At 38.6% G+C, this 13,379-nt stretch overlaps 1 protein-coding gene across 50 annotated transcripts in view; it reads left to right on the top strand.

Annotated features, from left to right (window-relative positions):
* CHRM2 (cholinergic receptor muscarinic 2) overlaps positions 1-13,379 on the top strand; it is a 688,089-nt gene that overhangs the window by 416,955 nt on the left and 257,755 nt on the right. For 49 of the 50 annotated variants that reach the window (XM_081533045.1, XM_081533027.1, XM_081533047.1 and 46 more), the window contains one exon: positions 6,275-6,366. The gene's annotated coding sequence lies outside the window, so the exon portion shown is untranslated. Of the gene's footprint in view, positions 1-5,051; positions 5,149-6,274; positions 6,367-13,379 lie in introns of those variants that run through there. The other variant, XM_081533073.1, reaches the window with a different exon arrangement.

A 13,379-nucleotide genomic window follows, 5' to 3' on the forward strand; every position in this document is an offset into this window, starting at 1 on the left:
TGTGTCCTTCAGTCCACAAGAGGGATCTGGGTGGAAAAGCACAGTGTCCACTACACTACACGTTATAATTTTACAAAAAATATTTTCATTATTTAGTTGCACTGTGTCTTCCACATGAATTTGGAAGCTGATCTATTGAGTTCCTTTTTAATTTTTGTTTGAAATACATTTGGAACTCCATTAAATTCAAGGTTAACTGGTTCTGTAATTGTAGTTGACCCAAGAATATGAAAATACAGGCATTTTCTTCCACCCTTGAAGATCATATGTTTTTTCAAAAATATGTTTCAATAACTAATTATCTTGTAAAACATTGCAGGCCCTTTTCTCTGGCCTGCAAAGACTCAATAGTAATTTGTTGTGCATGGTGAGTCCCTTCTAGGTCTCCATCTATGATACATCACAATATCTTTTTGTGTGGTGAAGGGAACAGGATTTAGTGAGGAAAGGGAAAACACACAGGTCCAGGCTCAACAAGAAGAGAAGCAAGCAAAGGCACAGGGTTCCTATTCTCCCACTACCTGCAGAAGAATGTCCTGAGACCTGGGTACTGCTGACCCACAATGTGGCGCTGGGCTCCTGTTGAAGGTCACTTTCCCCTGTGTATCTGTTTTATTATGGTGCAAGCAGAAGGACAGTGTTTTCAGGGAAATAAAATATTTTTTGATGTGGAGTAGTCTGGAGTCAGGATTCCAGCTGTTTAGGAGAGTTGTCTAGGAAACCAGCTGCCTAGCACAGGGTGGCCTTGAGCCCATTATGGGAAGCCAAGGTTGGTGCAAGAAGCCAAGCTTGGTGGAAGAAGCCAATTTGTCTGGGGAACCTACAATAACATCTGGGGTTACTTTTTTCAGGATGGGGGGACACATTTGCACCTGTGGCTGATTCATATCAATGTATGGCAAAAGCCACCACAATATTATAATTATCCTCCAATTAAAATAAGTTAATGTTTTAAGAAAAGAAAAAATAGTTCTAAGCTTGCTGCTTTTATTTTTATTATTTAAAAATGTATTTATTATTTTTTTTTGCTGAGCTGAGTCTTCATTGCTGTGTGGTATTTTTCTCTAGTTGCAGAGAGCAGGGGCTACTCTCTAGTTGCAGTGTACTTGCTTCTCATTGCAGTGGCTTCTCTTGTCGCAGAGCACAGGCTCTAGAGCATGCAGTCTTCAGTAGCTGTGGCACATTGCTCAGTAGTTGTGCATCGCAGGCTCTGAAGCACAGGCTCAGTAGTTGTGGGTCACAGGCTTAGTTGCTCTGCAGCATGTAACACTTTCCCAGATCAGGGATCAAACCTGTGTCTCCTGCATCAGCAGGTGGATTCTTCACCACTGAGCCACCAGGGGAAGCCCTAGGGTCATTTTTATTTTTATTTATTTTTGGTTGCACATCACAGATTATAGGATCTTAGTTCCCTGACCAGGGATCAAACCTGTGCCCTCTGCAGTGGAAGCATGAAGTACTAACTACTGGTTTGCCAGTGAATTCCTAGGGTGACTTTTAGACAACTCTGCTCATTGCACCACATATTTCTTCTAGAAGGTAACTTTTCTTCTCTTTTTAATCATTCCTACTGAAATGATTATTTGATTTCCTGGATTCATTTCTGATGTTTCTTAACTGCATTCTCATAATTTTATTCATAATTTTCATCTCTTTAATTTTGAACTATACCTCTGTATATACTCTTTAAGACAAATGTCACTGTGCAGCTGTTTCTTATTTTGCTCTGTTGACAATGGAGTTAAGGGGATTTTTTTCTTTGTTTCATTTTAATTCTCAAGAATTCAGTTTACTTAATTATTCAATTTTATTGTCAGTCAGTTCAGTTGCTCAGTCGTGTCCAACTCTTTGCGACCCCATGAACCACAGCACGCCAGGCCTCCCTGTCCGTCACTAACTCCCAGAGTCTACCCAAACTCATGTCCATTGAGTCAGTGATGCCATCCAACCATCTCATCCTCTGTCCTCTTCTCCTCCTGCCCTCAATCTTTCTCAGCATCAGGGTCTTTTCAAATGAGTCAGCTCTTTGCATCAGGTGGCAAAGTATTGGAGTTTCAGCTTCAACATCAGACCTTCTAATGAACACCCAGGACTGATCTCTGATTGGACCTCCTTGCAGTCCAAGGGATTCACAAGAGTCTTCTCCAACACCACAGTTCAAAGGCGTCAATTCTTCAGTGCTCATCTTTCTTTATAGTCCAACTCTCACATCCACACATGACTACTGGAAAAACCATAGCCTTGACTAGACGGACCTTTGTTGGCAGAGTAACGTCTCTGTTTTTTAATATGCTGTCTAGGTTGGTCATAACTTTCCTTCCAAGGAGCAAGCGTCTTCTAATTTCATGGCTGCAATCACCATCTGCAGTGATTTTGGAGCCCCCCAAAATAAAGTCAGCCACTGTAGCCCATTCTTGTTTTAAAGATATGCAATCCTTTAGAATCTTTGATGTGATTAAACACCCTGTATTGGATGTTATCTGCTATTTCCTTTATTGCTTTAGTTTTTCCTGGGACTATATGTATTCAGTCTGTTGTTTCTCTTTCTTACCTATGTTTTCTCTCAGTTTTTTGAGATTTTAGTATGTTCCCAATTATAACTAACAGCCCAGATGTAGCAACATGTTACATTTAGGTGTTTTTAAATCACAGGTTAATACGCTTTTTATCCCACAGTGAATTCTGACCCTGATTGTGAAGGTAAGAGAAAAGGTAGAAGGGAGGATTAAAATGCGGAGAAAGTTTGTGTGTGATTGGGTTTTCTTTAGAAGGAGAAGGGAATTTATAGACACAACCATTTTTTTGGGGGGGGGGTTGAGTTTTGTTTTGCTTTTTTTTCACTCACTATAGTATTTCCTTCTTGGCCCAATTTCCATGCAGTGTCTCCTAGAGGAGAACTTCCATTTTACTTGGAGAGCTATTTACTTAGTTTTATCTTCTAGGAAAATTCCTTTTTAAGAGACTACCCCAGCTGTTCTACAGATCTTGAATTAATCCGCTACTTAACAGGGCTGGTCCTACTCCCAATTCCAGCTGCTTGGAACTAGAAAGCTTTGAAAGTTCTGATGAGTAAACTCACTTACTTGGTCATCCTTTTATTTTTAATCTGTCATAAATTGCAGGTAAATAAGCTTGGTTAGGTTTCAAAAACTCTCTCTTCTATGCTGACAGGATAATCCTTGATGTTCTGATACTTTAATCATACACCCTTCTGGGTTTTGCAGTGGTACAATGGATTTAGTGGTACAAAGTTGTTTTTAGAGTTTCCTCACATTTGAATTAAATTTCAGGGAGGAGAAGAGGTAGTCATGGATGGTTAGTCAATCATCTTGTATAAGACTCCTGATAGAAATTTGGAAAATGGAAACCAAACATTTAAAATTCTACTGATTGATAGAACAAATATTTTCTCTCAGTAAATTGTGTGTATTTTTTTTCCAAAAGGTAAATAATAAGCTAAATTTTACTTAAGAGCAGATGGAATATCTGTGATAGAAACAAAACCCCAGAAGAGGCATGAAGTAATTGGTTCCAGCATTTAGGGGAGGGAATTCAGCCTAAAGAAGTGTAAAGCATTAATTCTCTGGAAATTGAAAGGATAGCTTTAGAGACATTCATTTAACTTTAGTGAAGACAAGTGCATAATAAAGCTCATGTAGGTTGTTTTTACTTTCATCTCAACCTCAATTCAATGATTAATTAAGAGCTTGGAGGAGGAAAAGGAGAAAGTTGGGAATGGAAAAGATCTGAAATAATTTTTTGGAGGAATTTTTAGCTAAATAAGAGTAGAATTATGAGAATGGTAAGGCACTTATAATGTACAGTGTGGTGCAGTGAGAGAGACAGAAACACTGAATAAGAAAATATCACAGCAAGTGCTCAAACAGTTGAGGGAGGTGGGAAATCCATAGTGTAAGAAAGAGCCCACTATAGATGACCGTGCAACATAAGCACAGTGTCTAATCTGGCAGTAAGAGGACTAATGAGGTGATTAGAGGGAACTGGGGAAATAAGGTAAGCTAGTTACTATTAATTTAAAATAAATTCAGTTAGCTAATAGATTAACTTGATTGATTTAAGACAGGTTAGTTTTAAAACAGACAAAAATTTCCCTCATCTTCTCAGCCATTTATAATAGTAAAAAAATAAGAGTATTTCCTATGCTCTGAGGATCTCTCTTTTATAATCTTTTTTGCCTGAACTTTTTTCTCCTGTATTGTTCCAACTACCAAGAGGCCATTTAGTGTTGTAAAAAGCTCAACCATGGTCAAAGTCAGGTATATATCATTCTGACTCCTTATTCTCTAGTGATTTGTGGCTCTTTTTTGCTGCTACTATGGTTTATATGCTTCCATTTCAGGGTCTTTCACTTTCATCTTCATTGCCAGCAAAGAAAACCGCAAATAGCTAGCTATTCCTTCCTTTTCCTATATTTCATGTGTTAGTTCTCTCTCTCCTTTGTAGAGATGAAAATCCTTATTTTTCAGAAAACTTCGATGATATTTTAGTGCTTGAATGTTCAAATCTGAACCTCTCAGTTGGGTACTTAAGAATTTGCTCTATTTTTTATCTCACCACCTTTCCTGTCTACTTCCTCAGCCTATACTCCAAACTTTTATCCAACTTCCCCACCTTTCTTTCACATGAAATTCCTGTTCCAGGCAGGATGGTTTCTTCCTTGTCACAGCTGTTCCCCGATACCCTCCACCTGCACTTTGGTCATAAGGCACTCCCTCCGTATAACCAAATAAAGTCCATCACTCAAAGCACATTTTTGTTTTTGGAGTTTACATGTAGGTTTTTTTTTTTTTTTTTTTTTTTAATTGGAGGCTAATTACTTTACAATATTGTAGTGGTTTTTCAAAGCACCTTTTATCTCATCAATGACAATTCCTTTCCCTGGCCTGTGTGGATTGCTTACTTCTCTGAATTTTGAAAACCTTTATGTGACTACCAGGAATTTTGTTTTCTGAGTGATATAAATGTGTGTGACATTAGTTTAACTTCTCATCTAATAAAAACAATTCTTTGAAGCGCTTTTGTTCCATTAGGGGAGGAAGTTCTTGACAAAAGTTTTTTGGCTTCACTTCATCCTCTCATTCTTTGATGTACAACTCAGAGAAAACTGAAACTTTCCTAAAGACCAAAGTAAGTCAAACAGTTTTTTCCCTCATTCTCAGGTAAAGAAAAGAATAACAAAAATAAGACATTTTATTTTTAAAATAATTGAAATACACTTGCAAGCTTTTTCTGGCCCCATGGACTGTAGCCTGCCAGGCTCCTCTGTCCATGGAGTTTTCCAGGCAAGGATACTGGAGCAGGTTGCTATTTCCTACTCCAGGTGATCTTCCCCACCCAGGAATCAAACCTAGGTCTCTTGTGTCTTCTGCACTGGCAGGCAGATTCTTTACTGCTGGGCCATCTGAGTGCCAACCTCTGTGTTTGGGTTATATTACTAGAGGAATCAGTATGATAAAATCTTACTTATTGTTGAAGTTAGAGGAGTAATATATTTTCACTACTTTCAGCCTAAAATTTCTGCAGGTGATTTTGATGTGATGGGCCAGCTGAACTGATTAATTCAAAAGAAGAAAAAAATATTATATTTAAGAAAGAATCATTTATACTGTTTTTAAAAATAATGCAGTATAAGAAAAACTGTACAGTATTCAAGGCTGTACAGAACTCTATTAATCTGTAAGCCATCAAGCAAATGAAATCTCACAATTTTCCTTGCTTCTGTGAGGTATCGGTACATTATAGTAGTCTGGCAAGGCTCTCAGCCATTACAAAGAACAGAGTTAGAGTGCACACACACTTATCATTCTCAGGAAACCCAGCCCTCTGCCTGACTCTCCTCAGTTGCAGAAAGAAAATTATGCTCAGTAGTGAAAGAAGAAAAGGGAGAGAGAGAGAGAGACAGATAGAAAGATAGAAATTATGTTCTTTTCTACTTTTTCAGAGCAGGCTATGGATCTGTCTGTCCTTTACAAAATTTACCATGGAGGTCATTTGCTCTCTATAAAAATAAAGAATGGCACCCCTATAAAAGACCTTCCACAGAGCGTAATAGGGTAGGGCAGGTTGAAGGGAGAGGTCTTAAAGGTAAGTGATCTGTCCCCGCAACCTTCACTCCCTTTACATTTTATAGAGATGTTGCAAAGGCTGATGGGAATCCCAGGAAATGTGTTTCATAGTCTGGATGCCATCATTCCATTAACAGTGACATACACTTGATTCTCAACTTCCTTTTTTTTATTTTTATTTTTTTAAGGGCGAATACTTTGTAAAATATGAAGAAGGAAAACTCCTTGATCCCACAGACTGGAAAACTAATTCAAAGAACACATTGAGGAGAATTTGAAGGTATTAAATTACATATTTTACTTGCTTACCATCTTTCATTATATTGCCTGTTTTATTTTCACTATTACCAAATTTGCCAGAGAATTAAGAGTGACAAAGGTGAAACTGAAGGGAGACAAAAAGAATTCCAGTCTCCAAAGGAGGGGAGACAATTGGTTGTGGGCATCTGAAACAGCATGACCATAAATAAAGAAGGTTGTTTTTATAGTGTTTATTTAGGGTACCTAATGCTTTGTGTAGGATAGTTCATAAGATTTATTATTAGCAATGGGAAAAAACATATTGCCAAATTTAGAGACCACTCAGCATTCATGAACTTGGAAATTCCAGGCAAACTTGAAATCTCTTGTTGGGATCTGAGTTGATTTATCCTTGGCAGGAGACGACGTGTTTCTTTTGTTTTTCAGTAGAGTAAAAATTTTTTGCCTCGATTAAGAACTAGATCAGTGCTTTTTTTCAAGTTTGTGTAAGCAAATGCACATATACACATATATTGCAATATTTGTTATATAATATACATCACAACATAAAAGTTGTCATATACATGTATGTATTTTCAGTAGACGCTATCTATATATAAGCATCGTAATAGGTACAGATAATAAAAATTAAGAGGTACAGATACTACAAACCATAAACAATAATAAAAATACTCAGCGTTAATGCCTTAGTGTATGGTTTCTGGTTCTCTTCTCAATTTTCTCATCATCATCACCATCACTCTCTTTCTCTCTCTCTCTCACATTGAGGTATGCTTTTCCTATCAATAATATTCACCTTTTCATTGTATCAAAATGTTAGAACCTTTGATAATCAGAGAGAAGATCTTACAGCAAGGGAATAGAAGAAGATAAGAGAACAGATGAGGATAAGATAGCGAGCAATAGTAGTTTACATATTTAAAATGGTGAATGTATTTAAGCTTAGACATGTATTTACAAATGCATTGATGGAAACATAAAGACAGACTATTTGAAACTGCATGCATTTCAAAAAATTTAAAATTAGTTGTCTTTCTACATAGCTGATATATAAATATTTTCTGATTAAGTTTTATTTTGAGTTTTACAAATGACTCTTATAAGATAGTTCCTAGAATTGCACAATATTTATGTTTTCAAAAGGAAAGAAAGGGGGAAAATGTACTATTAGATATAGAAGGACTGATATTTTTAAAAAATTTTTCCTAAGCATAGGACACAAAGTTGGATTCCCAAGGTGGCATATCAGAAACACTCAATGAATATAATCCTGGGTACTGTTCTCAGATTTCCATGTGTACATTCACTGTAATTAATGCTACAGAGAGAGGAAACATCAATGTTACCTGCTTTGTGTTTCTAAAATGTGTACTTGTTAATATTCTCAAACTTTTAAAGAAATTCATTTCTTCCCTTTAAACATAAGGATTCATGGAAGAATATATGTTTGTGTATATATGTATGTATGGAAAGATGTATATATACATACACACACATCTATACATGTGTGTGTGTCTGTGTGAACCTATATGGAGAGAGAATAAAATGTACTAGAGAGAAGAAAAAAAAAGATATATATATGTATTCTATGTTATTTTCTTTTGAATTTCCAAATGACTCTTATTAGATAGCTTCTAAAATCATATAATATATTTTTAAAAAGAAAAGAAAGACAAAAAGTACTGTTAGGTGCTGAGGTGACCATTATTTGGGTTCTGGAGTGTAAGTAGTAATTTGAAAGGCTATCACTGGAAGCCATTGTGAAGACCACTCTGGGAAGGAGAAAAAGCCAACATCAGGCTATTTGGTGGGGTTTCTACTAGGGCTGCTGTGAGAAATGGATGAAATTCTTACGAGTGTCATCATTATAAAAGAAGGGGCGGGGGAAGAAAGAGAAGGCTGTGTTCATTGGCTGCATCTGCCTTTGGTCCAAGATTACCCCAGAAGCATTAACTCTCCTGAACTCTCACCCACCACTTCTCCTACTGAGGGCATAGGAGAAAATTCCAGGGCCAGAGGAGAAGGACTTTCAGCTTGTGTGTCTGAGGTACAGCTGAGGTTTCTGAGGCATGTGGAGAGGATTAGAGGGATAAAGGGCAAGCAGTGAGAAACTGTGTGTGAAGATGAAATCACAGGCTGGCAGCAGTGCATAAAGGGGAGCAGTGCAAGATTCTTAGGGGCACAATGTGAGATCACATGAAAGCCCACTGATCCAGCCCCTCTCAAGGCCTCCCTGCTTCCAAGCTCCAGCTACAGAGTTCCAAGCTTTGGGAAAGAGAGGGCTATGGTATGAATGGAAAAGGTAAGCCTTTATCATTAAGAAACCAAACAGGTCCATCGAGGAACTCTTGCCCAAAAAGCTAGACATTTTAAGTCATGTTGTGCCTGGAAATGGAAATGGCAACCCACTCCAGTATTGTTGCCTGGAGAAGTTCATGAACAGAGGAGCCTGGCGGACTACAGTCCAAGGGATTGCAAAGAGTCAGACATGACTGTGTGACTAACATACACTGTGCTACTAGCTTAAAAAACAAAAAGAGGTTTGTAGTAGAGATACAGGGGCCAGTGATCCAGGAGTATCACTAGCAGGCCTGCGTGTAGTAGATTTTCAACACACATTTGTTGACTGAGTCAGCCTGCCAAGTTTTCTCCAATAATACTGATAAAGCATTTATCATGTGCTAAGCACTTTAATGTTAACCCTCATAATACCCTAAAAAGTAATTACTATTACCTCTCTCTGTCAATGAAGAGACTAAGTCACAGAGAGTAAACATCTTGGAATCACATAACTAGCAAAGGAAAAGGCTAGATAATCAGCTTCAGAAACCAAGAAAAGGAAATTCTTCAACTTTATAGGTTGCTATGCTCTCATTTCATCATATGCATTTGATCCCCTGCTTCCCCTTCTGTTTATACTGTTCTTCTGCCACTCTTCACTGGGCTTGAATGATATTACTATTTTTTTTATTTCATCTTAAATATAACTTCTTAAGAAAGGTATCCTTTGGCCATCTGGTCTAGAATGTTGCCTTCGGTCCTATGGACTTATTCATAGCACCTTGTCCTTTCCATTGATAACACTTATAGAGGTTTGTAACGTTTTCCTTCACTAGTCTAATACATGCTACCCTCAACCACAAACCCAGATTTGTAAGCTCTGGGGAGGGAAGAACCATGTCTAGGTTGTTTACGGCTGAACATACAAACTTAGCACATATGAAATGTATACTAGTATAATAAATATTTGTTACCTAAATCAGCTAATACAGGTGGCCAGCCTTCCCATGGTTTATACAGTGTATACAAGGAGAGGTATTGTCTTGACCTGATCACCTTATAAGACAAATGGAAATAATACTGATAATGGTAGCTGTTGTTGTTCAGTCACTCAGTTGTGTCGGACTCTTTGTAACCCAGTGGACTGCAGCACACCACGCTTCCCTGTCCTTCACCGTCTCATGGAGCTTGCTCAAACTCATGTCCATTGAGTCAGTGATACCATCCAACCATCTAGTCCTCTGCCATCCCCTTCTCCTCCTGCCTTCAATCTTTCCCAGCATCAGGGTCTTTACCAATGAGTCAGCTCTTCGCATCAGGTGGCCAAAGTATTGCAGCTTCAGCATCAGTCCTTCCAATGAGTATTCAGGACTGATTTCGTTTAGGATTGGCTGGATTAATCTCCTTGCAGTCCAAGGGATTCTCAAGACTCTTCTCCAATACCACAGCTCAGAAGTATCAATTCTTCGGTGCTCAGCCTTATTTATGGTCCAGATCTCACATCCATACATGACTACTGGAAAAACCATACCTTTGACCAGATGGACCTTTGTTGGCAAACTCATGTCTCTGCTTTTTAATACACTGTCTACGTGTATCAAAGCTTTTTTCTCAAGGAGCAAGCATCTTTTAATTTCATGGCTGCAGTCACCATCTGCCGTAATTTTGGAGCCCCCAAAAATAAAGTCTGTCACTGTTTCCATTGTTTCCCCATCTATTTGCAAAAAAAGTGGTGGGACGGGATGCCATGATCTTAGTTTTTTGAATGTTGTTTTAAGCCAGCTTTTTCATTCTCCTCTTTCACTTTCATCAAGAGACCCTTTAGTTCTTATTCGCTTTCTGCCACAAGTGTGGTGTCATCTTCATTTCTGAGGTTATTGATATTTCTCCCAGCAATCTTGATTCCAGCTTGTGCTTCATCCAGCCCTGCATTTTGCATGATGTACTCTGCATATGTATTATATACATGTTTATATATGCCAAAGACTCAAACTACCGCCCAATTGTACTCATCTCACATGCTAGTAAAGTAATGCTCAAAATTATCCAAGCCAGGCTTCAACACTACATGAACCGTGAACTTCCGGATGTTCGAGCTGGTTTTATCAAAGGCAGAGGAACCACAGATCAAATTGCCAACATCTGCTGATCATCAAGAAAGCAAGAGAGTTCCAGAAAAATACTTCTGCTTTAATGACTACGCCAAAGCCTTTGACTGTGTGGATGACAATAAACTGTGGAAAATTCTGAAAGAGATGGGAATACCAGACCACCTGACCTGCCTCTTGAGAAATCTGTATGCAGATCAGGAAGCAACAGTTAGAACTGGACATGGACCAACAGACTGGTTCCAAATAGGAAAAGGAGTGCATCAAGGCTGTACATTGTCACCTGTTTATTTAACTTATATGCAGAGTACATCATGAGAAACACTGGGCTGGAGGAAGCCCAAGCTGGAATCAAGATTGCTGGGAGAAATATCAATAACCTCAGATATGCAGATAACACCACCCTTACGGCAGAAATTAAAGAACTAAAGAGCCTCTTGATGAAAGTGAAAGAGGAGAGTGAAAAAGTTGGCTTGAAACTCAACATTCAGAAAACTAAGATTATGGCATCCAGTCCCATCACTTCATGGCAAATAGATGGGGAAACAGTGGCTGACTTTATTTTGGGGGCTCCAAAATCACTGCAGATGGTGACTGCAGCCATGACATTAAAAGATGCTTGCTCCTTGGAAGAAAAGTTATGACAAACCTAGACAGCATATTAAAAAGCAGAGACATTACTTTGCCAACAAATGTCCATCTAGTCAAGGCTATGGTTTTTCCCATAGTCAAGTATGGATGTGAAAGTTAGACTATAAAGAAAGCTGAGTGCAGAAGAATTGATACTTATGAACTGTGGTGTTGGAGAAGACTGTTGAGAGTCCCTTGGAGTGCAAGTTGATCCAACCAGTCCATCCTGAAGGAAATCAATCCTGAATAATCATTGGAAGAACTGATGTTGAAGATGAAATGCCAATACTTTGGCCACCTGATGCGAAGAATTGACTCATTGGAAAAGACTCTGATGCTGGGAAAGATTGAAGGCGGGAGGGAAAGGGGACTGCAGAGGATGAGATGGTTGGATAGCATCACCAACTCAGTGGACATGAGTTTGAGTAAACTCCGTGAGTTGGTGAAAGACAGGGAGGCCTGGTGTGCTGTAGTCCATGCGGTTGCAAAGAGGCAGACACAACTGAGTGACTGCACTCAACTGAACTGACTCTGCATATAAATTAAGTAAGCAGGGTGACAATATACAACCTTGATGTACTCCTTTCCAAATTTGGAACCATTGGTTGTTCCATGTCCAGTTCTAGCTGCTGCTTATTGACCTACATACAGATTTCTCAGGAGGTAGGTAAGGTGGTCTGCTATTCCCATCTCTCTAAGAATTTTCCATAGTTTGTTGTGTTCCACACAGTCAAAGGCTTTGGAGTAGTCAATAAAGCAGAAGTAGATGTTTTTCTGGCACTCTCTTGCTTTTTCTATGATCCAACGTATATTGGCAATTTGATCTCTGCTTCCTCTGCCTTTTCTAAGTCCAGCCTGAACATCTGGAAGTTCACAATTCACATACTGTTGGCTTGGAGAATTTTGAGCATTACTTTGCTAGCATGTGAGATGAGTGCAATTGTACAGTAGTTTGAACATTATTGGGCATTGCCTTTCTTTGGAATTGTAATGACAACTGACCTTTTCCAGTCTTGTGGACACTGCTGAGTTTTCCAAATTTGCTGGCATACTGAGTGAAACACTTTCACAGCATCATCTTTTAGGACTTGAAATAGCTCAGCTGAAATTCCATCACCTCCACTAGCTTTGTTCAGAGTGATGCTTCCTAAGGTCCACTTGACTTCACATTCCAGGATGTTTGGCTCTAGGTGAGTGATCATACTGTCACGGTTATCTCGGTCATTTAGTTCTTTTTTGTATGGTTTTTCTGTGTGTTCTTACCACCTCTTCTTAATATTTTTTGCTTCTTTTAGGCCCATACCATTTCTGTCCTTTATTATGCCCATCTTTGCATAAATGTTCCTGATATCTCTAATTTTCTTGAACAGATCTCTTGTCTTTCCCATTCTATAGTTTTCCTCTATTTCTTTGCATTGATCACTGAGGAAGGCTTTCTTATCTCTCCTTGCTATTCTTTGGAACTCTGCATTAAGATGATTCTATTTACTTTTCTCCTTTTCCTTTTGCTTCTCTTCTCAGCTATTTATAAGGCCTCTTCACACAACAGTTTTGCCTTTTTGCATTTCTTTTTCTTGAGGATGGTCTTGATCACTGCCTCCTGTACAATGTCACGAACCTCTGTCCATAGTTCTTCAGGCATTCTGTCTATCAGATCTAATCCCTTGTATCTATTTGTCACTTCCACTATATAACCGTGAGGGATTTTATTTTGGTCATACCTGCATGGTTTAGTGGTTTTCCCTACTTTCTTCAATTTAAGTCTGAATTTGGCAATAAGGAGTTCATGATCTGAGCCATAGTCAACTCCCGGTTTTGTTTTTGCTGACTGTATAGAGCTTCTCCATCTTTGGCTGCAAATAATATAATCAATCTGATTTCAGTATTGGCCATCTGGTGATGTCCATGTGTAGAATCTTTTGTATTGTTGGAAGAGGGTGTTTGCTATGACCAGTGCGTTCTCTTGGCAAAACTCTATTAGCCTTTGCCTTGCTTCATTTTGTACTCCAAGGCC

Source organism: Giraffa tippelskirchi, chromosome 10 (assembly GCF_054371585.1).
Source record: "Giraffa tippelskirchi isolate mGirTip1 chromosome 10, T2T-mGirTip1v1.2.pri, whole genome shotgun sequence".
Taxonomy (NCBI): Eukaryota; Metazoa; Chordata; class Mammalia; order Artiodactyla; family Giraffidae; genus Giraffa; species Giraffa tippelskirchi.